The sequence below is a fragment of the Pseudophryne corroboree genome, unplaced genomic scaffold, assembly GCF_028390025.1.
Source record: "Pseudophryne corroboree isolate aPseCor3 unplaced genomic scaffold, aPseCor3.hap2 scaffold_1677, whole genome shotgun sequence".
NCBI lineage: Eukaryota > Metazoa > Chordata > Amphibia > Anura > Myobatrachidae > Pseudophryne > Pseudophryne corroboree.
The window spans coordinates 38,644-59,096 of NW_026968313.1; the positions used below are offsets into that span (position 1 = coordinate 38,644).

At 47.7% G+C, this 20,453-nt stretch overlaps 21 non-coding genes across 21 annotated transcripts; 18 read left to right on the forward strand and 3 right to left on the reverse strand.

Annotated features, from left to right (window-relative positions):
- Positions 1-2,659: 2,659 nt before the first annotated feature.
- On the reverse strand, positions 2,660-2,772 carry LOC135001790 (U5 spliceosomal RNA). The gene has a single exon (XR_010203120.1). It is a non-coding gene; the product is annotated as a U5 spliceosomal RNA (small nuclear RNA).
- Positions 2,773-3,058: 286 nt separating this feature from the next.
- LOC135001788 (U5 spliceosomal RNA) lies at positions 3,059-3,175 on the reverse strand. The gene has a single exon (XR_010203118.1). It is a non-coding gene; the product is annotated as a U5 spliceosomal RNA (small nuclear RNA).
- Positions 3,176-3,445: 270 nt separating this feature from the next.
- Positions 3,446-3,561, reverse strand: LOC135001774 (U5 spliceosomal RNA). Its single transcript, XR_010203105.1, has one exon. It is a non-coding gene; the product is annotated as a U5 spliceosomal RNA (small nuclear RNA).
- A 144-nt stretch (positions 3,562-3,705) lies between these two features.
- On the forward strand, positions 3,706-3,869 carry LOC135001802 (U1 spliceosomal RNA). The gene has a single exon (XR_010203131.1). It is a non-coding gene; the product is annotated as a U1 spliceosomal RNA (small nuclear RNA).
- Positions 3,870-4,021: 152 nt separating this feature from the next.
- LOC135001759 (U1 spliceosomal RNA) lies at positions 4,022-4,184 on the forward strand. Its single transcript, XR_010203093.1, has one exon. It is a non-coding gene; the product is annotated as a U1 spliceosomal RNA (small nuclear RNA).
- A 674-nt stretch (positions 4,185-4,858) lies between these two features.
- Positions 4,859-5,022, forward strand: LOC135001821 (U1 spliceosomal RNA). Its single transcript, XR_010203150.1, has one exon. It is a non-coding gene; the product is annotated as a U1 spliceosomal RNA (small nuclear RNA).
- A 152-nt stretch (positions 5,023-5,174) lies between these two features.
- On the forward strand, positions 5,175-5,337 carry LOC135001820 (U1 spliceosomal RNA). The gene has a single exon (XR_010203149.1). It is a non-coding gene; the product is annotated as a U1 spliceosomal RNA (small nuclear RNA).
- Positions 5,338-6,008: 671 nt separating this feature from the next.
- On the forward strand, positions 6,009-6,172 carry LOC135001810 (U1 spliceosomal RNA). The gene has a single exon (XR_010203139.1). It is a non-coding gene; the product is annotated as a U1 spliceosomal RNA (small nuclear RNA).
- Positions 6,173-6,324: 152 nt separating this feature from the next.
- On the forward strand, positions 6,325-6,487 carry LOC135001765 (U1 spliceosomal RNA). The gene has a single exon (XR_010203097.1). It is a non-coding gene; the product is annotated as a U1 spliceosomal RNA (small nuclear RNA).
- Positions 6,488-7,161: 674 nt separating this feature from the next.
- LOC135001782 (U1 spliceosomal RNA) lies at positions 7,162-7,325 on the forward strand. Its single transcript, XR_010203112.1, has one exon. It is a non-coding gene; the product is annotated as a U1 spliceosomal RNA (small nuclear RNA).
- A 972-nt stretch (positions 7,326-8,297) lies between these two features.
- Positions 8,298-8,461, forward strand: LOC135001807 (U1 spliceosomal RNA). Its single transcript, XR_010203136.1, has one exon. It is a non-coding gene; the product is annotated as a U1 spliceosomal RNA (small nuclear RNA).
- A 152-nt stretch (positions 8,462-8,613) lies between these two features.
- On the forward strand, positions 8,614-8,776 carry LOC135001816 (U1 spliceosomal RNA). The gene has a single exon (XR_010203145.1). It is a non-coding gene; the product is annotated as a U1 spliceosomal RNA (small nuclear RNA).
- Positions 8,777-9,446: 670 nt separating this feature from the next.
- LOC135001836 (U1 spliceosomal RNA) lies at positions 9,447-9,611 on the forward strand. The gene has a single exon (XR_010203162.1). It is a non-coding gene; the product is annotated as a U1 spliceosomal RNA (small nuclear RNA).
- Positions 9,612-9,760: 149 nt separating this feature from the next.
- On the forward strand, positions 9,761-9,923 carry LOC135001825 (U1 spliceosomal RNA). The gene has a single exon (XR_010203154.1). It is a non-coding gene; the product is annotated as a U1 spliceosomal RNA (small nuclear RNA).
- Positions 9,924-10,597: 674 nt separating this feature from the next.
- On the forward strand, positions 10,598-10,760 carry LOC135001817 (U1 spliceosomal RNA). The gene has a single exon (XR_010203146.1). It is a non-coding gene; the product is annotated as a U1 spliceosomal RNA (small nuclear RNA).
- Positions 10,761-10,912: 152 nt separating this feature from the next.
- On the forward strand, positions 10,913-11,075 carry LOC135001835 (U1 spliceosomal RNA). Its single transcript, XR_010203161.1, has one exon. It is a non-coding gene; the product is annotated as a U1 spliceosomal RNA (small nuclear RNA).
- A 673-nt stretch (positions 11,076-11,748) lies between these two features.
- On the forward strand, positions 11,749-11,912 carry LOC135001796 (U1 spliceosomal RNA). Its single transcript, XR_010203125.1, has one exon. It is a non-coding gene; the product is annotated as a U1 spliceosomal RNA (small nuclear RNA).
- Positions 11,913-12,064: 152 nt separating this feature from the next.
- On the forward strand, positions 12,065-12,227 carry LOC135001753 (U1 spliceosomal RNA). The gene has a single exon (XR_010203087.1). It is a non-coding gene; the product is annotated as a U1 spliceosomal RNA (small nuclear RNA).
- Positions 12,228-12,898: 671 nt separating this feature from the next.
- LOC135001791 (U1 spliceosomal RNA) lies at positions 12,899-13,062 on the forward strand. Its single transcript, XR_010203121.1, has one exon. It is a non-coding gene; the product is annotated as a U1 spliceosomal RNA (small nuclear RNA).
- A 152-nt stretch (positions 13,063-13,214) lies between these two features.
- LOC135001764 (U1 spliceosomal RNA) lies at positions 13,215-13,377 on the forward strand. Its single transcript, XR_010203096.1, has one exon. It is a non-coding gene; the product is annotated as a U1 spliceosomal RNA (small nuclear RNA).
- A 671-nt stretch (positions 13,378-14,048) lies between these two features.
- LOC135001799 (U1 spliceosomal RNA) lies at positions 14,049-14,212 on the forward strand. Its single transcript, XR_010203128.1, has one exon. It is a non-coding gene; the product is annotated as a U1 spliceosomal RNA (small nuclear RNA).
- Positions 14,213-20,453: the final 6,241 nt, after the last annotated feature.

Below are 20,453 nucleotides of genomic sequence, written 5' to 3' on the forward strand. Positions count from 1 at the left end.
TTCTCATAAAACAAGTTCTTCTTTTCTTGTCAAAATTTATAGCTAAGAATAGGCTGCCTGAGGCAGGCCCCTGTTAAGTGGCCTGCTACTGAAGGCACCAACTACAAACTGAGCTCCCTGTTCATGGAAGCGGGGTTATAGAGGAGAATGCACTGAGCATCTTGGGAACAGTCAAAAGCTTTGAGCCGGTTGGTGCCTCAGATCAAGATCCTACTCTACACCCCAATGTGAATCCTTGTGGAGTCCAGTGTACCCCACAGAAGAAATTAATGTGTCACACCCATTGGCAGCAACCTTAGAATAGCTGCTGACGGGCACAATTGAGAAAGGAAGGGGGGGGGGGGACATTTGAATCCAGCACATAAATGCAATTCAAATATGTAATTTGTACCTTCCTATTTTAAAATATAATGGATGAACCTCACCCTGTGAGAACAATCTTCATGATCAAGAGATCTCATATGCAAACTAAGTATGAGTTGGGATAGGGCTGGGGAGGGTGGCTGCTCGGGCAGCCCCTCCCCCGTCAAGTTAAGGAGATTCAACTGAGGAAGCACAAGGGAACTCTCGTCTGGGGACAACAACTGCAGGGAGACCACATCTTTTCAGATGAACATGGGAGGGCGGAAGGCTGCCTAATACTGAAGCACCATCAAATATCAAACCATATGCAACATCTAGTACAAGCCTTCCTGGGGGAAGGTCTGCAGCAGACGGATTTGCATACAGTGATGTTATTCAAGCAGTGGGCCAAAGTTGGCTGGAACCCTCATCTGCATATGAAAAGAGAAAAGGGGCGTGCAGGGCATGGCGGCCTTTTGCAGTGCTTGGATGACCCCTAGTTCTCATTAAACACCCCCACCCTCCTTTGGTGTGGGGCTCATGTTGGCCATGCCCCATCCCCTGAAGCATTCAAGCTGATTTCTTGCAGCAGCTGGGCACTGTAACAGCTCCAGAGCTGTTCTGTAAGGCAAGTAAAAGGGTGTGGGCCCTGCAGCACCACCTGTAGTTTGCATTGTGCGTTGGAAGGCACAAAGTAAGCAGACGGGAGGAGAAGTCAGGATAGTGCGCAAGGGCATCCTTTTCTCTTAGTCCGTAGAGGATGCTGGGGTCACATTAAGAACCATGGGGTATAGACGGGATCCGCAAGAGACATGGGCACTTTAAGACTATCAAAGGGTGTGAACTGGCTCCTCCCTCTATGCCCCTCCTCCAGACTCCAGTTATAGGAACTGTGCCCATGGAGACGGACATTTCGAGGAAAGGATTTATTGTTAAACTAAGGTGAGCATCTTACCAGCTCACACCTTAAGCATGCCGCAGAACGTGGCATTCAACAGAACACAAGCCAACGGCATGAATAATTGCAGCAAAAAGCTGACCAGAACCATAACACAACATGTGTATAACCACAAGTAATAACTGCAGACACAGTATGGACTGGGACGGGTGCCCAGCATCCTCTACAGACTAAGAGAAAAGGATTTACCGGTAGGTATTAAAATCCTATTTTCTCATACGACCTAGAGGATGCTGGGGTCACATTAAGAACCATGGGGTTATACCAAAGCTCTTGAACGGGTGGAAGAGTGCGTACGACTCTGCAGCACCGAATGACCCAACTTGAAGTTATCATCGGCCAAGGTATCAAACTTGTAAAACTTAGCAAAAGTGTTTACTAAATAGCTGCTCGGCAAAGTTGCAATGCCGAGACTCCCCGACCTGCTGCCCAGGATGAACCCACCTTTCTAGTAGAATGGGTCTTCACCTAATTCAGTAACGGCAATCCTGCCATGGAATGAGCATGCTGAATCTTACCACAGATCCAGCGCATAATGGTCTACATGGAAGCAGGACACCCAATCCTGTTGGGAGCATACAGGACAAACAGAGCCTCTGTTTTCCTAATCTGAACCGTTCTGGTGACATAAATTTTCAAAGTTCTGACCACAGCCAGAGACTTTGACTCAACGAAGGTGTCAGTGGCCAAAGGCACCATGTGGAAAGATGAACCACCTTCGGCAGAAATTGTTGACGTGTCCTCAATTCTGCTCTATCTTCATGAAAGATCAAATAAAGGCTCTTGTGATACTGCATGGTTTGTACTGTTTTCCATGTGCTCCCAGATCTTTCAAGCAAGTAGCATGGTCAAGAAAGTTCTGTTTGAAAAGAAACAAACATTTACTGTCATTGTTATGCAAATAAACTTACATTAAAGCTAACCAGAAAGCACACTCGTTCTGTCTTTAAACTGATAAAAGAAACCCCAATAATATGGGCATACCTCCCAACTTTGTCGGCTCGCAAAGAGGGACACACGCGCGGCGAAGTCGCACGCGCTCCCAAAAAGGGCGTGGCCTAAGTAAAAAGGGGCATGGCTTCGCGGGAGGACCCGCGATCGCGAGTCACGCCCCCGTTTTCGGCACTGAGGGGGCATGCCCAGCGCTCTGTGAGCCGCTGGCATGCCACCTCTCCCTCTGACTTCAGTGAATAGACGCTGTGCGCACAGCGACTATTCACCGCTGCTCTGCTAAGCAGGGCAGCGACAGACAGAGCCTCCCAACTGTCCTCCCCACCGCGGGACACTGCGGCCCGCAGGTGGGACAGCGGGACAGTCCCCAAAAAACGGGACTGTCCCGCGAAAATCGGGACAGTTGGGAGGTATGATATGGGGCATGCAAAAATTGAGATAAAACTCAGTTTTGCTCCTCTCCATGGAAATCTTTAGTAAAAGGCGATAGATTTGTTCGTTCTGAAGAGAAACCAGAGCATGACCAAGATTCCACCTGTCGCCTGAGTGCCATGCCAGCAGTCCTCATTCAGCTCAAAGTGAGCACCCAATTTGAAAGAAAGAAAGCAGATTTCTCACCAGGCTTCCCCTTGCTATAAACATGGTTTGTACTCTTTTCCATGTGCTCCCAGATCTTTCAAGCAATTAGTATGGTCAAGAAAGTTCTGCTTGAAAAGAAACAGACATTTATTGTCATTGTTATGCAAATAAACTTACATTAAAGCTAACAAGAAAGCACACTCGTTCTGTCTTTAAACTGATAAAAGAAACCCCAATAATATGGGGCATGCAAAAATTTAGATAAAACTCAGTTTTGCTCCTCTCCACGGATAATCTTTAATAAAAGGCGAAAGATTTGTTCATTCTGAAGAGAAACCAGAGCATGACCAAGATTCCACCTGTCGCCTGAGTGCTGTGCCAGCAGTCCTCATTCAGATCAAAGTGAGCGCCCAATTTGAAAGAAAGCAGATTTCTCACCTGGCTTCTCCTTGCTATAAGCATGGTTTGTACTGTATTCCATGTGCTCCCAGATCTTTAAAGCAAGTAGCATGGTCAAGAAAGTTCTGTTTGAACATAAATAAACATTTACTGTCATTTCTATGCAAATGAGCTTACATTAAAGCACACTCATTCTATCTTTAAACCGGTAAAAGAAACCCCAAAAAGATGGGGCATGCAAAAATTGAGATAAAACTCGGTTTTGCTCCTCTCCACGGAAATCTTTAGTAAGAGGCGAAAGATTTGTTCGTTCTGAAGAGAAACCAGAGCATGACCAAGATTTTTATCTGAAAATATGTGTTCTCCCTGCAGTTGTTGTCCCCAGATGAGAGTTCCCTTGTGCTGCCTCAGCTGAATCTCCTTTACTTGACAGAGATGTGCCTGAGCAGCGGCCCTCCCCAGCCCTATCCCAAATCATACTTATTTTGCATAGGCGATACCATGGTCATGAAGATTGTTCTCCCAGGGTGAGGTTCATTCATTGCATTCTGGGTATGCTGACCCCTGTGATTTCCCCAAATGTGGGAAACTCGACTGCATTATTTGTGGTAGTGGGGGACTGTGTTTGTGCTTTCCTCTAGTCAGCTCTGGTAAAAGTCAGATTTATTTGTCTCAGATCTTCCTCTAGCCTTGTTCTTCTTTCGAGAGTTTCCTTGTGCTGCCTAAGTTGGATCTCTTTCACTTGACAGGGGGGTGCCCGAGTAGCGACCCTCCCCAGCTCTAGCCCAACTCCTACTTACCTGCCAGGTGAGATACTATGATCATGAAGGTGCTTCTCCCAGGGCAAGGCTCACCCATTGCACTCTGGGTGTGGTGCCCCTGCGATTTCCCCAAATGTGGGAAGTTTGACTGCATAATTTGTGTTTCCCCTGGTCGGCTCTCGTATAATTCAGATCTCTTTGTCTCAGGTCTCTCTCCAGCCTAGTTTGCTGTCTGTTTCCACTTCTTTTTTCATGAGCCCCTCCCTTTTATACCCTTGTGCACTATCCTGACTTCTCCTCTTGTCTGCTTATTTTGTGCCTTCCAATGCACAATGCAAACTACAGGTAGTGCTGCAGGGCCCACACCCTTTTACTTGCCGTACAGAGCAGCTCTGGAGCTGTTACAGTGCCCAGCTGCTGCAAGAAATCAGCTTGAATGCTTCAGGGGCTGGGGCATAGCCAACATGAGCCCCACACCGAAGGAGGGTGGAGGTGTTTAATGCGAACTAGGGGTCATCCAAGCGCCGCAAAAGGCCGCTATGCCCTGCACGCCCCTTTTCTCTTTTCATATGCAGACGAGGGTTGAAGCCAACTTTGACCCACTGCTTGGATGACATCACCGTATGCAAATCCATCTGCTGCAGGCCTTCCCCCAGGAATGCTTGCACTAGTTGTTGCATTTGGTTTGTTGTTTGGGGGTGCTTCATTATTAGGCAGCCTTCTGCCCTCCCATGTTCATCTGAAAATATGTGTTCTCCCTGCAGTTGTTGTCCCCAGATGAGAGTTCCCTTGTGCTGCCTCAGTTGAATCTCCTTTACTTGACAGAGATGTGCCTGAGCAGCGGCCCTCCCCAGCCCTATCCCAAATCATACTTATTTTGCATAGGAGATACCATGGTCATGAAGATTGTTCTCCCAGGGTGAGGTTCATTCATTGCATTCTGGGTATGCTGACCCCTGTGATTTCCCCAAATGTGGGAAACTCGACTGCATTATTTGTGGTAGTGGGGGACTGTGTTTGTGCTTTCCTCTGGTCAGCTCTGGTAAAAGTCAGATTTATTTGTCTCAGATCTTCCTCTAGCCTTGTTCTTCTTTCGAGAGTTCCCTTGTGCTGCCTCAGTTGAATCTCCTTCACTTGACAGGGGGGTACCCGAGCAGCGACCCTCCCCAGCTCTAGCCCAACTTCTACTTACCTGGCAGGTGAGATACTATGATCATGTAGGTGCTTCTCCCAGGGCAAGGCTCACCCATTGCACTCTGGGTGTGCTGCTCCTGCGATTTCCCCAAATGTGGGAAACTTGACTGCATAATTTGTGTTTCCCCTGGTCGGCTCTCGTATAATTCAGATCTCTTTGTCTCAGGTCTCTCTCCAGCCTAGTTTGCTGTCTGTTTCAACTTCTCTTTTCTTGAGCCGCTCCCTTCTATGCCCTTGCGCACTATCCTGACTTCTCCCGTCTGCTTACTTTGTGCCTTCCAATGCACAATGCAAACTACAGGTAGTGCTGCAGGGCCCACACCCTTTTACTTGCCGTTCAGAGCAGCTCTGGAGCTGTTACAGTGCCCAGCTGCTGCAAGAAATCAGCTTGAATGCTTCAGGGGCTGGGGCATAGCCAACATGAGCCCCACACCGAAGGAGGGTGGAGGTGTTTAATGCGAACTAGGGGTCATCCAAGCGCCGCAAAAGGCCGCCATGCCCTGCACGCCCCTTTTCTCTTTTCATATGCAGACGAGGGTTGAAGCCAACTTTGACCCACTGCTTGGATGACATCACTATATGCAAATCCATCTGCTGCAGGCCTTCCCCCAGGAATGCTTGTACTAGTTGTTGCATTTGGTTTGTTGTTTGGGGGTGCTTCAGTATTAGGCAGCCTTCTGCCCTCCCATGTTCATCTGAAAATATGTGTTCTCCCTGCAGTTGTTGTCCCCAGATGAGAGTTCCCTTGTGCTGCCTCAGTTGAATCTCCTTTACTTGACAGAGATGTGCCTGAGCAGCGGCCCTCCCCAGCCCTATCCCAAATCATACTTATTTTGCATAGGAGATACCATGGTCATGAAGATTGTTCTCCCAGGGTGAGGTTCATTCATTGCATTCCGGGTATGCTGACCCCTGTGATTTCCCCAAATGTGGGAAACTCGACTGCATTATTTGTGGTAGTGGGGGACTGTGTTTGTGCTTTCCTCTGGTCAGCTCTGGTAAAAGTCAGATTTATTTGTCTCAGATCTTCCTCTAGCCTTGTTCTTCTTTCGAGAGTTTCCTTGTGCTGCCTCAGTTGGATCTCTTTCACTTGACAGGGGGGTGCCCGAGCAGCGACCCTCCCCAGCTCTAGCCCAACTCCTACTTACTTGCCAGGTGAGATACTATGATCATGAAGGATCTTCTCCCAGGGCAAGGCTCACCCATTGCACTCTGGGTGTGGTGCCCCTGCGATTTCCCCAAATGTGGGAAGCTTGACTGCATAATTTGTGTTTCCCCTGGTCGGCTCTCGTATAATTCAGATCTCTTTGTCTCAGGTCTCTCTCCAGCCTAGTTTGCTGTCTGTTTCCACTTCTTTTTTCATGAGCCCCTCCCTTTTATACCCTTGTGCACTATCCTGACTTCTCCTCCTGTCTGCTTACTTTGTGCCTTCCAATGCACAATGCAAACTACAGGTAGTGCTGTAGGGCCCACACCCTTTTACTTGCCGTACAGAGCAGCTCTGGAGCTGTTACAGTGCCCAGCTACTGCAAGAAATCAGCTTGAATGCTTCAGGGGCTGGGGCACAGCCAACATGAGCCCCACACCGAAGGAGGGTGGAGGTGTTTAATGTGAACTAGGGGTCATCCAAGCACCGCAAAAGGCCGCCATGCCCTGCACGCCCCTTTTCTCTTTTCATATGCAGACGAGGGTTGAAGCCAACTTTGACCCACTGCTTGGATGACATCACCGTATGCAAATCCATCTGCTGCAGGCCTTCCCCCAGGAATGCTTGCACTAGTTGTTGCATTTGGTTTGTTGTTTGGGGGTGCTTCAGTATTAGGCAGCCTTCTGCCCTCCCATGTTCATCTGAAAATATGTGTTCTCCCTGCAGTTGTTGTCCCCAGATGAGAGTTCCCTTGTGCTGCCTCAGTTGAATCTCCTTTACTTGACAGAGATGTGCCTGAGCAGCGGCCCTCCCCAGCCCTATCCCAAATCATACTTATTTTGCATAGGAGATACCATGGTCATGAAGATTGTTCTCCCAGGGTGAGGTTCATTCATTGCATTCTGGGTATGCTGACCCCTGTGATTTCCCCAAATGTGGGAAACTCGACTGCATTATTTGTGGTAGTGAGGGACTGTGTTTGTGCTTTCCTCTGGTCAGCTCTGGTAAAAGTCAGATTTATTTGTCTCAGATCTTCCTCTAGCCTTGTTCTTCTTTCGAGAGTTTCCTTGTGCTGCCTCAGTTGGATCTCTTTCACTTGACAGGGGGGTGCCCGAGCAGCGACCCTCCCCAGCTCTAGCCCAACTCCTACTTACCTGCCAGGTGAGATACTATGATCATGAAGGTGCTTCTCCCAGGGCAAGGCTCACCCATTGCACTCTGATTTCCCCAAATGTGGGAAGCTTGACTGCATAATTTGTGTTTCCCCTGGTCGGCTCTCGTATAATTCAGATCTCTTTGTCTCAGGTCTCTCTCCAGCCTAGTTTGCTGTCTGTTTCCACTTCTTTTTTCATGAGCCCCTCCCTTTTATACCCTTGTGCACTATCCTGACTTCTCCTCCTGTCTGCTTACTTTGTGCCTTCCAATGCACAATGCAAACTACAGGTAGTGCTGCAGGGCCCACACCCTTTTACTTGCCGTACAGAGCAGCTCTGGAGCTGTTACAGTGCCCAGCTGCTGCAAGAAATCAGCTTGAATGCTTCAGGGGCTGGGGCATAGCCAACATGAGCCCCACACCGAAGGAGGGTGGAGGTGTTTAATGCGAACTAGGGGTCATCCAAGCGCCGCAAAAGGCCGCCATGCCCTGCACGCCCCTTTTCTCTTTTCATATGCAGACGAGGGTTGAAGCCAACTTTGACCCACTGCTTGGATGACATCACCGTATGCAAATCCATCTGCTGCAGGCCTTCCCCCAGGAATGCTTGCACTAGTTGATGCATTTGGTTTGTTGTTTGGGGGTGCTTCAGTATTAGGCAGCCTTCTGCCCTCCCATGTTCATCTGAAAATATGTGTTCTCCCTGCAGTTGTTGTCCCCAGATGAGAGTTCCCTTGTGCTGCCTCAGTTGAATCTCCTTTACTTGACAGAGATGTGCCTGAGCAGCGGCCCTCCCCAGCCCTATCCCAAATCATACTTATTTTGCATAGGAGATACCATGGTCATGAAGATTGTTCTCCCACGGTGAGGTTCATTCATTGCATTCTGGGTATGCTGACCCCTGTGATTTCCCCAAATGTGGGAAACTCGACTGCTTTATTTGTGGTAGTGGGGGACTGTGTTTGTGCTTTCCTCTGGTCAGCTCTGGTAAAAGTCAGATTTCTTTGTCTCAGATCTTCCTTTAGCCTTGTTCTTCTTTCGAGAGTTCCCTTGTGCTGCCTCAGTTGGATCTCCTTCACTTGACAGGGGGGTACCCGAGCAGCGACCCTCCCCAGCTCTAGCCCAACTTCTACTTACCTGGCAGGTGAGATACTATGATCATGTAGGTGCTTCTCCCAGGGCAAGGCTCACCCATTGCACTCTGGGTGTGCTGCTCCTGCGATTTCCCCAAATGTGGGAAACTTGACTGCATAATTTGTGTTTCCCCTGGTCGATTCTCGTATAATTCAGATCTCTTTGTCTCAGGTCTCTCTCCAGCCTAGTTTGCTGTCTGTTTCAACTTCTCTTTTCTTGAGCCGCTCCCTTCTATGCCCTTGCGCACTATCCTGACTTCTCCTGTCTGCTTACTTTGTGCCTTCCAATGCACAATGCAAACTACAGGTAGTGCTGCAGGGCCCACACCCTTTTACTTGCCGTTCAGAGCTGCTCTGGAGCTGTTACAGTGCCCAGCTGCTGCAATAAATCAGCTTGAATGCTTCAGGGGATGGGGCATGGCCAACATGAGCCCCACACCAAAGGAGGGTGGGGTGTTTAATGCGAACTAGGGGTCATCCAAGCACCGCAAAAGGCCGCCATGCCCTGCACGCCCCTTTTCTCTTTTCATATGCAGATGAGGGTTGAAGCCAACTTTGACCCACTACTTGGATGACATCACCGTATGCAAATCCGTCTTCTGCAGAACTTCCCCCAGGAATGCTTGCACTAGTTGTTGCATTTGGTTTGTTGTTTGGGGGTGCTTCAGTATTAGGCAGCCTTCTGCCCTCCCATGTTCATCTGAAAATATGTGTTCTCCCTGCAGTTGTTGTCCCCAGATGAGAGTTCCCTTGTGCTGCCTCAGTTGAATCTCCTTTACTTGACAGAGATGTGCATGAGCAGCGGCCCTCCCCAGCCCTATCCCAAATCATACTTATTTTGCATAGGAGATACCATGGTCATGAAGATTACTCTCCCAGGGTGAGGTTCATTCATTGCATTCTGGGTATGCTGACCCCTGTGATTTCCCCAAATGTGGGAAACGTGACTGCTTTATTTGTTGGCAGTGGGGGACTGTGTTTGTGTTTTCCTCTGATCTCTGGTAAAAGTCAGATTTCTTTGTTTCAGATCTTCCTCTAGCCTTGTTCTTCTTTCGAGAGTTTCCTTGTGCTGCCTCAGTTGGATCTCCTTCACTTGACAGGGGGGTGCCCGAGCAGCGACCCTCCCCAGCTCTAGCCCAACTCCTACTTACCTGCCAGGTGAGATACTATGATCATGAAGGTGCTTCTCCCAGGGCAAGGCTCACCCATTGCACTCTGGGTGTGCTGCCCCTGCGATTTCCCCAAATGTGGGAAACTTGACTGCATAATTTGTGTTTCCCCTGGTCAGGTCTCGTATAATTCAGATCTCTTTGTCTCAGGTCTCTCTCCTGCCTAGTTTGCTGTCTGTTTCCACTTCTCTTTTCTTGAGCCGCTCCCTTCTATGCCCTTGCGCACTATCCTGACTTCTCCTCCTTTCTGCTTACTTTGTGCCTTCCAACGCACAATGCGAACTACAGGTAGTGCTGCAGGGCCCACACCCTTTTACTTGCCTTACAGAGCAGCTCTGGAGCTGTTACAGTGCCCAGCTGCTGCAAGAAATCAGCTTGAATGCTTCAGGGGCTGGGGCATAGCCAACATGAGCCCCACACCGAAGGAGGGTGGAGGTGTTTAATGCAAACTAGGGGTCAGCCAAGTGCTGCAAAAGGCCACCATGCCCTGCACGCCCCTTTTCTCTTTTCATATGCAGACGAGGGTTGAAGCCAACTTTGACCCACTGCTTGGATGACATCACCATATGCAAATCTATCTGCTGCAGGCCTTCCCCCAGGAATGCTTGCACTAGTTGTTGCATTTGGTTTGTTGTTTGGGGGTGCTTCAGTATTAGGCAGCCTTCTGCCCTCCCATGTTCATCTGAAAATATGTGTTCTCCCTGCAGTTGTTGTCCCCAGATGAGAGTTCCCTTGTGCTGCCTCAGTTGAATCTCCTTTACTTGACAGAGATGTGCCTGAGCAGCAGCCCTCCGCAGCCATATCCCAAATCATACTTATTTTGCATAGGAGATACCATTGTTATGAAGATTGTTCTCCAGGGTGCGGTTCATTCATTGCACTCTGGGTATGCTGAACCCTGTGATTTCCCCAAATGTGGGAAACTCGACTGCATTATTTGTGGTAGTGGTGGACTGTGTTTGTGCTTTCCTCTGGTCAGCTCTGGTAAAAGTCAGATTTCTTTGTCTCAGATCTTCCTCTAGCCTTGTTCTTCTTTCGAGAGTTCCTTTGTGCTGCCTCAGTTGGATCTCCTTCACTTGACAGGGGGGTGCCCGAGCAGCGACCCTCCCCAGCTCTAGCCCAACTCCTACTTACCTGCCAGGTGAGATACTATGATCATGAAGGTGCTTCTCCAAGGGCAAGGCTCACCCATTGCACTCTGGGTGTGCTGCTCCTGCGATTTCCCCAAATGTGGGAAACTTGACTGCATAATTTGTGTTTCCCCTGGTCAGGTCTCGTATAATTCAGATATCTTTGTCTCAGGTCTCTCTCCAGCCTAGTTTGCTGTCTGTTTCCACTTCTCTTTTCTTGAGCCGCTCCCTTCTATGCCCTTGCGCACTATCCTGACTTCTCCTCCTTTCTGCTTACTTTGTGCCTTCCAACGCACAATGCGAACTACAGGTAGTGCTGCAGGGCCCACACCCTTTTACTTGCCTTACAGAGCAGCTCTGGAGCTGTTACAGTGCCCAGCTGCTGCAAGAAATCAGCTTGAATGCTTCAGGGGCTGGGGCATAGCCAACATGAGCCCCACACCGAAGGAGGGTGGAGGTGTTTAATGCAAACTAGGGGTCAGCCAAGTGCCGCAAAAGGCCACCATGCCCTGCACGCCCCTTTTCTCTTTTCATATGCAGACGAGGGTTGAAGCCAACTTTGACCCACTGCTTGGATGACATCACCATATGCAAATCTATCTGCTGCAGGCCTTCCCCCAGGAATGCTTGCACTAGTTGTTGCATTTGGTTTGTTGTTTGGGGGTGCTTCAGTATTAGGCAGCCTTCTGCTCTCCATGTTCATCTGAAAATATGTGTTCTCCCTGCAGTTTTTGTCCCCAGATGAGAGTTCCCTTGTGCTGCCTCAGTTGAATCTCCTTTACTTGACAGAGATGTGCCTGAGCAGCGGCCCTCCCCAGCCCTATCCCAAATCATACTTATTTTGCATAGGAGATACCATGGTCATAAAGATTGTTCTCCCAGGGTGAGGTTCATTCATTGCATTCTGGGTATGCTGACCCCTGTGATTTCCCCAAATGTGGGAAACTCAACTGCATTATTTGTGGTAGTGGGGGACTGTGTTTGTGTTTTCCTCTGGTCAGCTCTGGTAAAAGTCAGATTTCTTTGTCTCAGATCTTCCTCTAGCCTTGTTCTTCTTTCGAGAGTTCCATTGTGCTGCCTCAGTTTGATCTCCTTCACTTGACAGGGGGGTACCCGAGCAGCGACCCTCCCCAGCTCTAGCCCAACTCCTACATACCTGCCAGGTGAGATACTATGATCATGAAGGTGCTTCTCCCAGGGCAAGGCTCACCCATTGCACTCTGGGTGTGCTGCTCCTGTGATTTCCCCAAATGTGGGAAACTTGACTGCATAATTTGTGTTTCCCCTGGTCGGCTCTCGTATAATTCAGATCTCTTTGTCTCAGGTCTCTCTCCAGCCTAGTTTGCTGTCTGTTTCCACTTCTCTTTTCTTGAGCCGCTGCCTTCTATGCCCTTGTGCACTCTCCTGACTTCACCTGTCTGCTTACTTTGTGCCTTCCAACGCACAATGCAAACTACAGGTAGTGCTGCAGGGCCAACACCCTTTTACTTGCCTTACAGAGCAGCTCTGGAGCTGTTACAGTGCCCAGCTGCTGCAAGAAATCAGCTTGAATGCTTCAGGGGCTGGGGCATAGCCAACATGAGCCCCACACCGACGGAGGGTGGAGGTGTTTAATGCTAACTAAGGGTCATCCAAGCGCCGCAAAAGGCCGCCATGCCCTGCATACCCCTTTTCTCTTTTCATATGCAGATGAGGGTTCCAGCCAACTTTGGCCCACTGCTTGGATGACATCACCGTATGCAAATCCGTCTTCTGCAGACCTTTTCCCAGGAATGCTTGTACTAGTTGTTGCATTTGGTTTGTTGTTTGGGGGTGCTTCAGTATTAGGCAGCCTTCTGCTCTCCCATGTTCATCTGAAAATATGTGTTCTCCCTGCAGTTGTTGTCCCCAGATGAGAGTTCCCTTGTGCTGCCTCAGTTGAATCTCCTTTACTTGACAGAGATGTGCCTGAGCAGCGGCCCTCCCCAGCCCTATCCCAAATCATACTTATTTTGCATAGGAGATACAATTGTCATGAAGATTGTTCTCCCAGGGTGAAGTTCATTCATTGCATTCTGGGTATGCTGACCCCTGTGATTTCCCCAAATGTGGGAAACTCGACTGCATTATTTGTGGTAGTGGGGGACTGTGTTTGTGCTTTTCTCTGGTCAGCTCTGGTAAAAGTCAGATTTCTTTGTCTCAGATCTTCTTCTAGCCTTGTTCTTTTTTCGAGAGTTTCCTTGTGCTGCCTCAGTTGGATCTCCTTCACTTGACAGGGGGGTGCCCGAACAGCGACCCTCCCCAGCTCTAGCCCAACTCCTACTTACCTGCCAGGTGAGATACTATGATCAGGAAGGTGCTTCTCCCAGGGCAAGGCTCACCCAATGCACTCTGGGTGTGCTGCTCCTACGATTTCCCCAAATGTGGGACACTTGATTACATAATTTGTGTTTCCTCTGGTCGGCTCTCGTATAATTCAGATCTCTTTGTCTCAGGTCTCTCTCCAGCCTAGTTTGCTGTCTGTTTCCACTTCTCTTTTCTTGAGCCGCTCCCTTCTATGCCCTTGTGCACTATCCTGACTTCTCCCGTCTGCTTACTTTGTGCCTTCCAACGCACAATGCAAACTACAGGTAGTGCTGCAGGGCCCACACCCTTTTACTTGCTTTACAGAGCAGCTCTGGAGCTGTTACAGTGCCCAGCTGCTGCAAGAAATCAGCTTGAATGCTTCAGGGGCTGGGGCATAGCCAACATGAGCCCCACACCGAAGGAAGGTGGAGGTGTTTAATGCGAACTAGGGGTCATCCAAGCGCCGCAAAAGGCCGCCATGCCCTGCACACCCCTTTTTTATTTTCATATGCAGACGAGGGTTGAAGCCAACTTTGACCCACTGCTTGGATGACATCACCATATGCAAATCCATCTGCTGCAGGCCTTCCCCCAGGAATGCTTGCACTAGTAGTTGCATTTGATTTGTTGTTTGGGGGTGCTTCAGTATTAGGCAGCCTTCTGCCCTCCCATGTTCATCTGAAAATATGTGTTCTCCCTGCAGTTGTTGTCCCCAGATGAGAGTTCCCTTGTGTTGCCTCAGTTGAATCTCCTTTACTTGACAGAGATGTGCCTGAGCAGTGGCCCTCCCCAGCCCTATCCCAAATCATACTTATTTTGCATAGGAGATACCATGGTCATGAAGATTGTTCTCCCAGGGTGAGGTTCATTCATTGCACTCTGGGTATGCTGACCCCTGTGATTTCCCCAAATGTGGGAAACTCGACTGCATTATTTGTGGTAGTGGGGGACTGCGTTTGTGCTTTCCTCTGGTCAGCTCTGGTAAAAGTCAGATTTCTTTGTCTCAGATCTTCCTCTAGCCTTGTTCTTCTTTCGAGAGTTCCCTTGTGCTGCCTCAGTTGGATCTCCTTCACTTGACAGGGGGTGCCCGAGCAGCAATCCTCCACAGCTCTAGCCCAACTCCTACTTACCTGCCAGGTGAGATACTATGATCTTCACTGTTAGGGCAATCAGGATGTGGAATTCCCTGCCAGGGAAGGTGGTAATGGCGGACTCTGTAATTGGATTTAAAAAAGGAATGGATACATTTCTGAATGAAAAAGCTATCCAAGGTTATAATACTTAAAATATCAACATGGTTAATCCGGGGGTAACATGAGTTATAGTAGCTAACTAGTCATAAAACATTATTCAGCAAGTATGTAGAATCATCACAACTTAAAACAGGTTGAACACGATGGGCAATTTGCCTCTATTCAACCTCAAAAACTATGTTACTATATGTTACTATATTACTATGTTACTGTAGTATACAGAAAACCAAAATGCAATGAACAGTGATAGTGAGCACTGATGAGGATACTAGAACTGACACTGAGCAGCAAGATGCAGCACTGGACTATTAGTAATGTACTGTAGTATGCTGAGCACCACAATGCAGCACAAGACAATGAGCAGTGATACTGAGCACTGATGAGGATACTACTGAGAACTGACACTGAGCAGGAGAGACACACTACTAGTATTACTGAGCAGCAATAAGTAACCACTGATACTGAGCACTGATATTGAGATTTCCACTGAGAGAACATAGCCACGTCCTCTCCGCTCTCTCTTCAATGCACGAGTAAAAATGGCGGCAACGCGCAGCTCTTTATATGGAATCCGAATCTCGCGAGAATCCGACAGCGGGATGATGACATTTTCCCTTGTTCAGGTTTTCCGAGTCAGGCGGGAACAACCGAGCCTGCCTCGGACCAGTGTAAACCACGTGGAGTTCGTCGGGAATTCGGTTCTCGGAGAACCGAACCCGCTCCTCTCTACCTTATACCCATCAATTTTTTTATTTTCAATCTAAGCCCCTGCAGTTTTCTGTAAGCATCTGCTTCGCTATGATGATCAACAAGTCACAAGGGCAAACACTCAGGGCTTGAGGCGTAGATCTTAGGACCAGCTGCTACAAGCATGGCAGAGGTGTCACTATCACTGGTGACACCCAGAGAGGTGGCGAGGGAGATTGTAATGCAGGGCGCGCAGATAAGCAGTGCAATGGTAAAAAGGAGGCATGGTTTCATAGGTAGGGGCGTGGCCTGGTGGCCTGAATCTACATTTTGTTGCTCCGGGTGTCCCGGGGGTTGGGGGCTGCACCCGGGGACTAGTGTGTGTGCGGTGCTGGCTCCTGCACAGTGACAGGGCATGGCCACCCAGCATGACGCCTCCATTCTTGACCATGCTGTAATTGCAGTCGCACTGCAGTTCAGCGTGATCATAAAAAATGGTGTAGCCTCCTGCTGGTGCAGACTGTATGTGCGCGCAGGAAGCCGCCACCATTTTTGTGATCACAGCGGCTTAATGTGATGTCATACAGCCGCTGTGACCACGCCCCCTGTGTCTCCTCCGTTGCAGACCCCATTTTGAAGCCTTGCCCCCGCACCGCTCCATCCCTGACTTGGAAATGGAGTGTTGCTGACCCCCCTCTCCCCCCCCCGCCCCGATTGACAGGCAGAGGCGATCGCATTCTCTGCGGGGTGCCGCAGAAAATGCAGGCACATGCGTATGCTGTTAGCAAATTTTGCAGTTGGATCGCTTATTGTGATTGCATTCCAACCTGAATCAGGCCCTATTACCTATCACAATGCGCTGCGGGCAGTACAAAATTGGGTTAATATAGGAGTAAAACTCCCAGACCTGTGCTCCTTAACTGTACCTGGTGGCTAGTGGAGCGGCTGCCCAGTAATCAGTGTCCACGCCAGTGCGCACACGGTCCACCCCCTACGGCCACGCTCCCCTTCATCAGCGGCCTCGTGATCCGGAAGGGCGGTGTGTGTGTGACTGACCTTAGGAAGAAACTGGAGCCTCCGCTGCAGTGACCCAGCAACCAGGGCACGGGAGTATACAGCGCCGCTGGGAGTGATGAAGCTGCAGTAAAGATGTCTATTAGACCTAGCCTGCTGCAGCCCTTGTAGATTCTCATAAAACAAGTTCTTCTTTTCTTGTCAAAATTAATAGCTAAGAATAGGCTGCCTGAGGCAGGCCCCTGTTAAGTGGCCTGCTACTGAAGGCACCAACTACAAACTGAGCTCCCTGTTCATGGAAGCGGGGTTATAGAGGAGGATGCGCTGAGCATCTTGGGAACAGTCAAAAGCTTTGAGCCGGTTGGTGCCTCAGATCAAGATCCTACTCTACACCCCAATGTGAATCCTTGTGGAGTCCAGTGTACCCCACAGAAGAAATTAATGTGTCACACCCATTGGCAGCAACCTTAGAATAGCTGCTGACGGGCACAATTGAGAAAGGAAGGGGGGGGGGGGACATTTGAATCCAGCACATAGATGCAATTCAAATATGTAATTTGTACCTTCCTATTTTAAAATATAATGGATGAACCTCACCCTGTGAGAACAATCTTCATGATCAAGAGATCTCATATGCAAAATAAGTATGAGTTGGGATAGGGCTGGGGAGGGTGGCTGCTCGGGCAGCCCCTCCCCCGTCAAGTTAAGGAGATTCAACTGAGGACGCACAAGGGAACTCTCGTCTGGGGACACCAACTGCAGGGAGACCACATCTGTTCAGATGAACATGGGAGGGTGGAAGGCTGCCTAATATTGAAGCACCATCAAATATCAAACCATATGCAACAACTAGTACAAGCATTCCTGGGGGAAGGTCTGCAGAAGACGGATTTGCATACGGTGATGTCATCCAAGATGTGGGCCAAAGTTGGCTGGAACCCTCATCTGCATATGAAAAGAGAAAAGGGGCATGCAGGGCATGGCGGCCTTTTGCGGTGCTTGGATGACCCCTAGTTCGCATTAAACACCCCCACCCTCCTTTGGTGTGGGGCTCATGTTGGCCATGCCCCATCCCCTGAAGCATTCAAGCTGATTTCTTGCAGCAGCTGGGCACTGTAACAGCTCCAGAGCTGTTCTGTAAGGCAAGTAAAAGGGTGTGGGCCCTGCAGCACCACCTGTAGTTCGCATTGTGCGTTGGAAGGCACAAAGTAAGCAGACGGGAGGAGAAGTCAGGATAGTGCGCAAGGGCATCCTTTTCTCTTAGTCCGTAGAGGATGCTGGGGTCACATTAAGAACCATGGGGTATAGACGGGATCCGCAAGAGACATGGGCACTTTAAGACTTTCAAAGGGTGTGAACTGGCTCCTCCCTCTATGCCCCTCCTCCAGACTCCAGTTATAGGAACTGTGCCCAGGGAGACGGACATTTCGAGGAAAGGATTTATTGTTAAACTAAGGTGAGCATCTTACCAGCTCACACCTTAAGCATGCCGCAGAACGTGGCATTCAACAGAACACAAGCCAACGGCATGAACAATTGCAGCAAAAAGCTGACCAGAACCATAACATAACATGTGTATAACCACAAGTAATAACTGCAGACACAGTATGGACTGGGACGGGTGCCCAGCATCCTCTACGGACTAAGAGAAAAGGATTTACCAGTAGGTATTAAAATCCTATTTTCTCATACGACCTAGAGGATGCTGGGGTCACATTAAGAACCATGGGGTTATACCAAAGCTCTTGAACGGGTGGGAGAGTGCGTACGACTCTGCAGCACCGAATGACCCAACTTGAGGTTATCATCAGCCAAGGTATCAAACTTGTAAAACTTAGCAAAAGTGTTTACTAAATAGCTGCTCGGCAAAGTTGCAATGCCGAGACTCCCCGACCAGCTGCCCAGGATGAACCCACCTTTCTAGTAGAATGGGTCTTCACCTAATTCAGTAATGGCAATCCTGCCATGGAATGAGCATGCTGAATCTTACCACAGATCCAGCGCATAATGGTCTACATGGAAGCAGGACACCCAATCCTGTTGGGAGCATACAGGACAAACAGAGCCTCTGTTTTCCTAATCTGAACCGTTCTGGTGACATAAATTTTCAAAGTTCTGACCACAGCCAGAGACTTTGACTCAACGAAGGTGTCAGTGGCCAAAGGCACCAAGATGAACCACCTTCGGCAGAAATTGTTGACGTGTCCTCAATTCTGCTCTATCTTCATGAAAGATCAAATAAAGGCTCTTGTGATACTGCATGGTTTGTACTGTTTTCCATGTGCTCCCAGATCTTTCAAGCAAGTAGCATGGTCAAGAAAGTTCTGTTTGAAAAGAAACAACATTTACTGTCATTGTTATAGAATTTGGGAGAAAAAACAAGAAGAAATCTGCACTGTTGACGCACTGGACAGAATGAATGAATCATAAAATATAACCTTTATTAAGTATGTATTAAAATTGGATAAATATTAATATTATTATCCCAAACTGCAGTGAAACATAAATGTTAAAATCACAGAACTAACATACATGTGCATAAGAAGAATAAAGAGATGTGAAAAAAAGGTTTAAAAAGCGTGTCCGTGTGTGATTATTTTTGAAGGCACAACCCTGGCGGGGTTGTTTATATAGATATATATGTTGCTAATAATCACTTTCTAGCGTAATGTTATTAAATAGCTGTTAGTATCTATGTCGTCAGGTACCACTGGGTCGTATCCTATATACTCCCTTCACTCAATAGGGGTTACCTCCCGGGAAGCCATCCCCATTGGCGAATTTGTGGGGGTGATTGAGTATAACCGGTAAGCTAACCTCCAATTTGTGGGGTGCTTAGGTAGATGGGGATCACTTATTTCTCTGTGTCCCCTAAGACTATATTCCTAAATTCAATACCACAGGGGGATAGCTTTCTATATCGGATAAGGAATCACTTGATAGGGAAATCTCTATGGATCATGGAAAGATCATATTTATTAATATCCAAACTAAAAAAATGATGAATAGCTTTAATTTAGCTGTTTAGATATAGTTAATTGGCGAGATATACCAACAGGTGCGGTTGCCTTAAGGAATATGGCAATTCCAATATAAATAGCAGCCCTCCTTCATATAATCAGCCAGATCTTATTAAATCTGGTCCAGATATAGCCGTTCAGATATACTTAATTGACAACATATATCAATCGGTGGGGTTGCCTTAAGGAATATAGCAATTCCAATTCTCATATAAATAGCAACCTTCCTTCATATATTCAGCCAGATCTTATTTAATCTGATCTAGGCGTAGGCAATAATGCTTTCCTTAGAGGTATAGCCACCTCAATTCTTATTAAGAAGCAAAGTGTCTGTCATAATGGTTTATCCAATTCATCTAAGAAATAATATATTCCATGTGTCAGAGATTCATTACTCTCTATTTACACTGTTAAAGAGTTAATTCTTATTATGTTACAGTGTAATGAAATTATCATATAGGGAGATGTGGCAATTCCATGTGCTATATATATAATAACCCTTAGTGGTCCAGATTCCACAATGAGGAATTTTCTTATAAACCGCTGAAACACACAGCTGTTTGACTGACTTCCAAATATATCTATCTCACTTTGTAACAGTCTTATGATAGAGAAACTGTTACATATTCGGTCACTTAGTTATCTAAAGGTAAACAGACTCAGTGTGAGGGTAATATAATATATCAAATGCGCTGTCAATAATCGTGGTAACTGGTGTAATAATGTGGTATATTGAGTATGCTAGTAAGGCATATAACTGCTCTCCAGCCTTTAAGTGTTACCAATCAATTTGTTACACTGTAAAGGATTTATGGTGTCCTGTTAGGACATGCAGCTGCTAGGCTGACTCAAAGATTTATCCATTTGTAACAATTATGTAACAGTTATATACATGTTACTGGTATTACATAGAAATAGTATGACACAGGCCAGCAGTCCCATGTGTCTAGATTCCACAATAGGAGATTTTCTTTGTCTTATAAACTGCTGGAACACACAGCTGCTAGACTGACTTCAAATATATATATTACTTTGTAACAGTCTTATAGTAAAGAGACTGTTACACACTGTCATTTAGTTATCTCAAGGTTAGCAGATTCTGTGTGAGGATAGTGTTCTGTTAGAACATGCAGCTGCTAGGCTGACTCATAGAAAATGTATCCATTTGTAACAAATGACACATACAGCATTAAATTAATATCTATAGCAGCCCATGTGACATCTCTACTCTTATCATA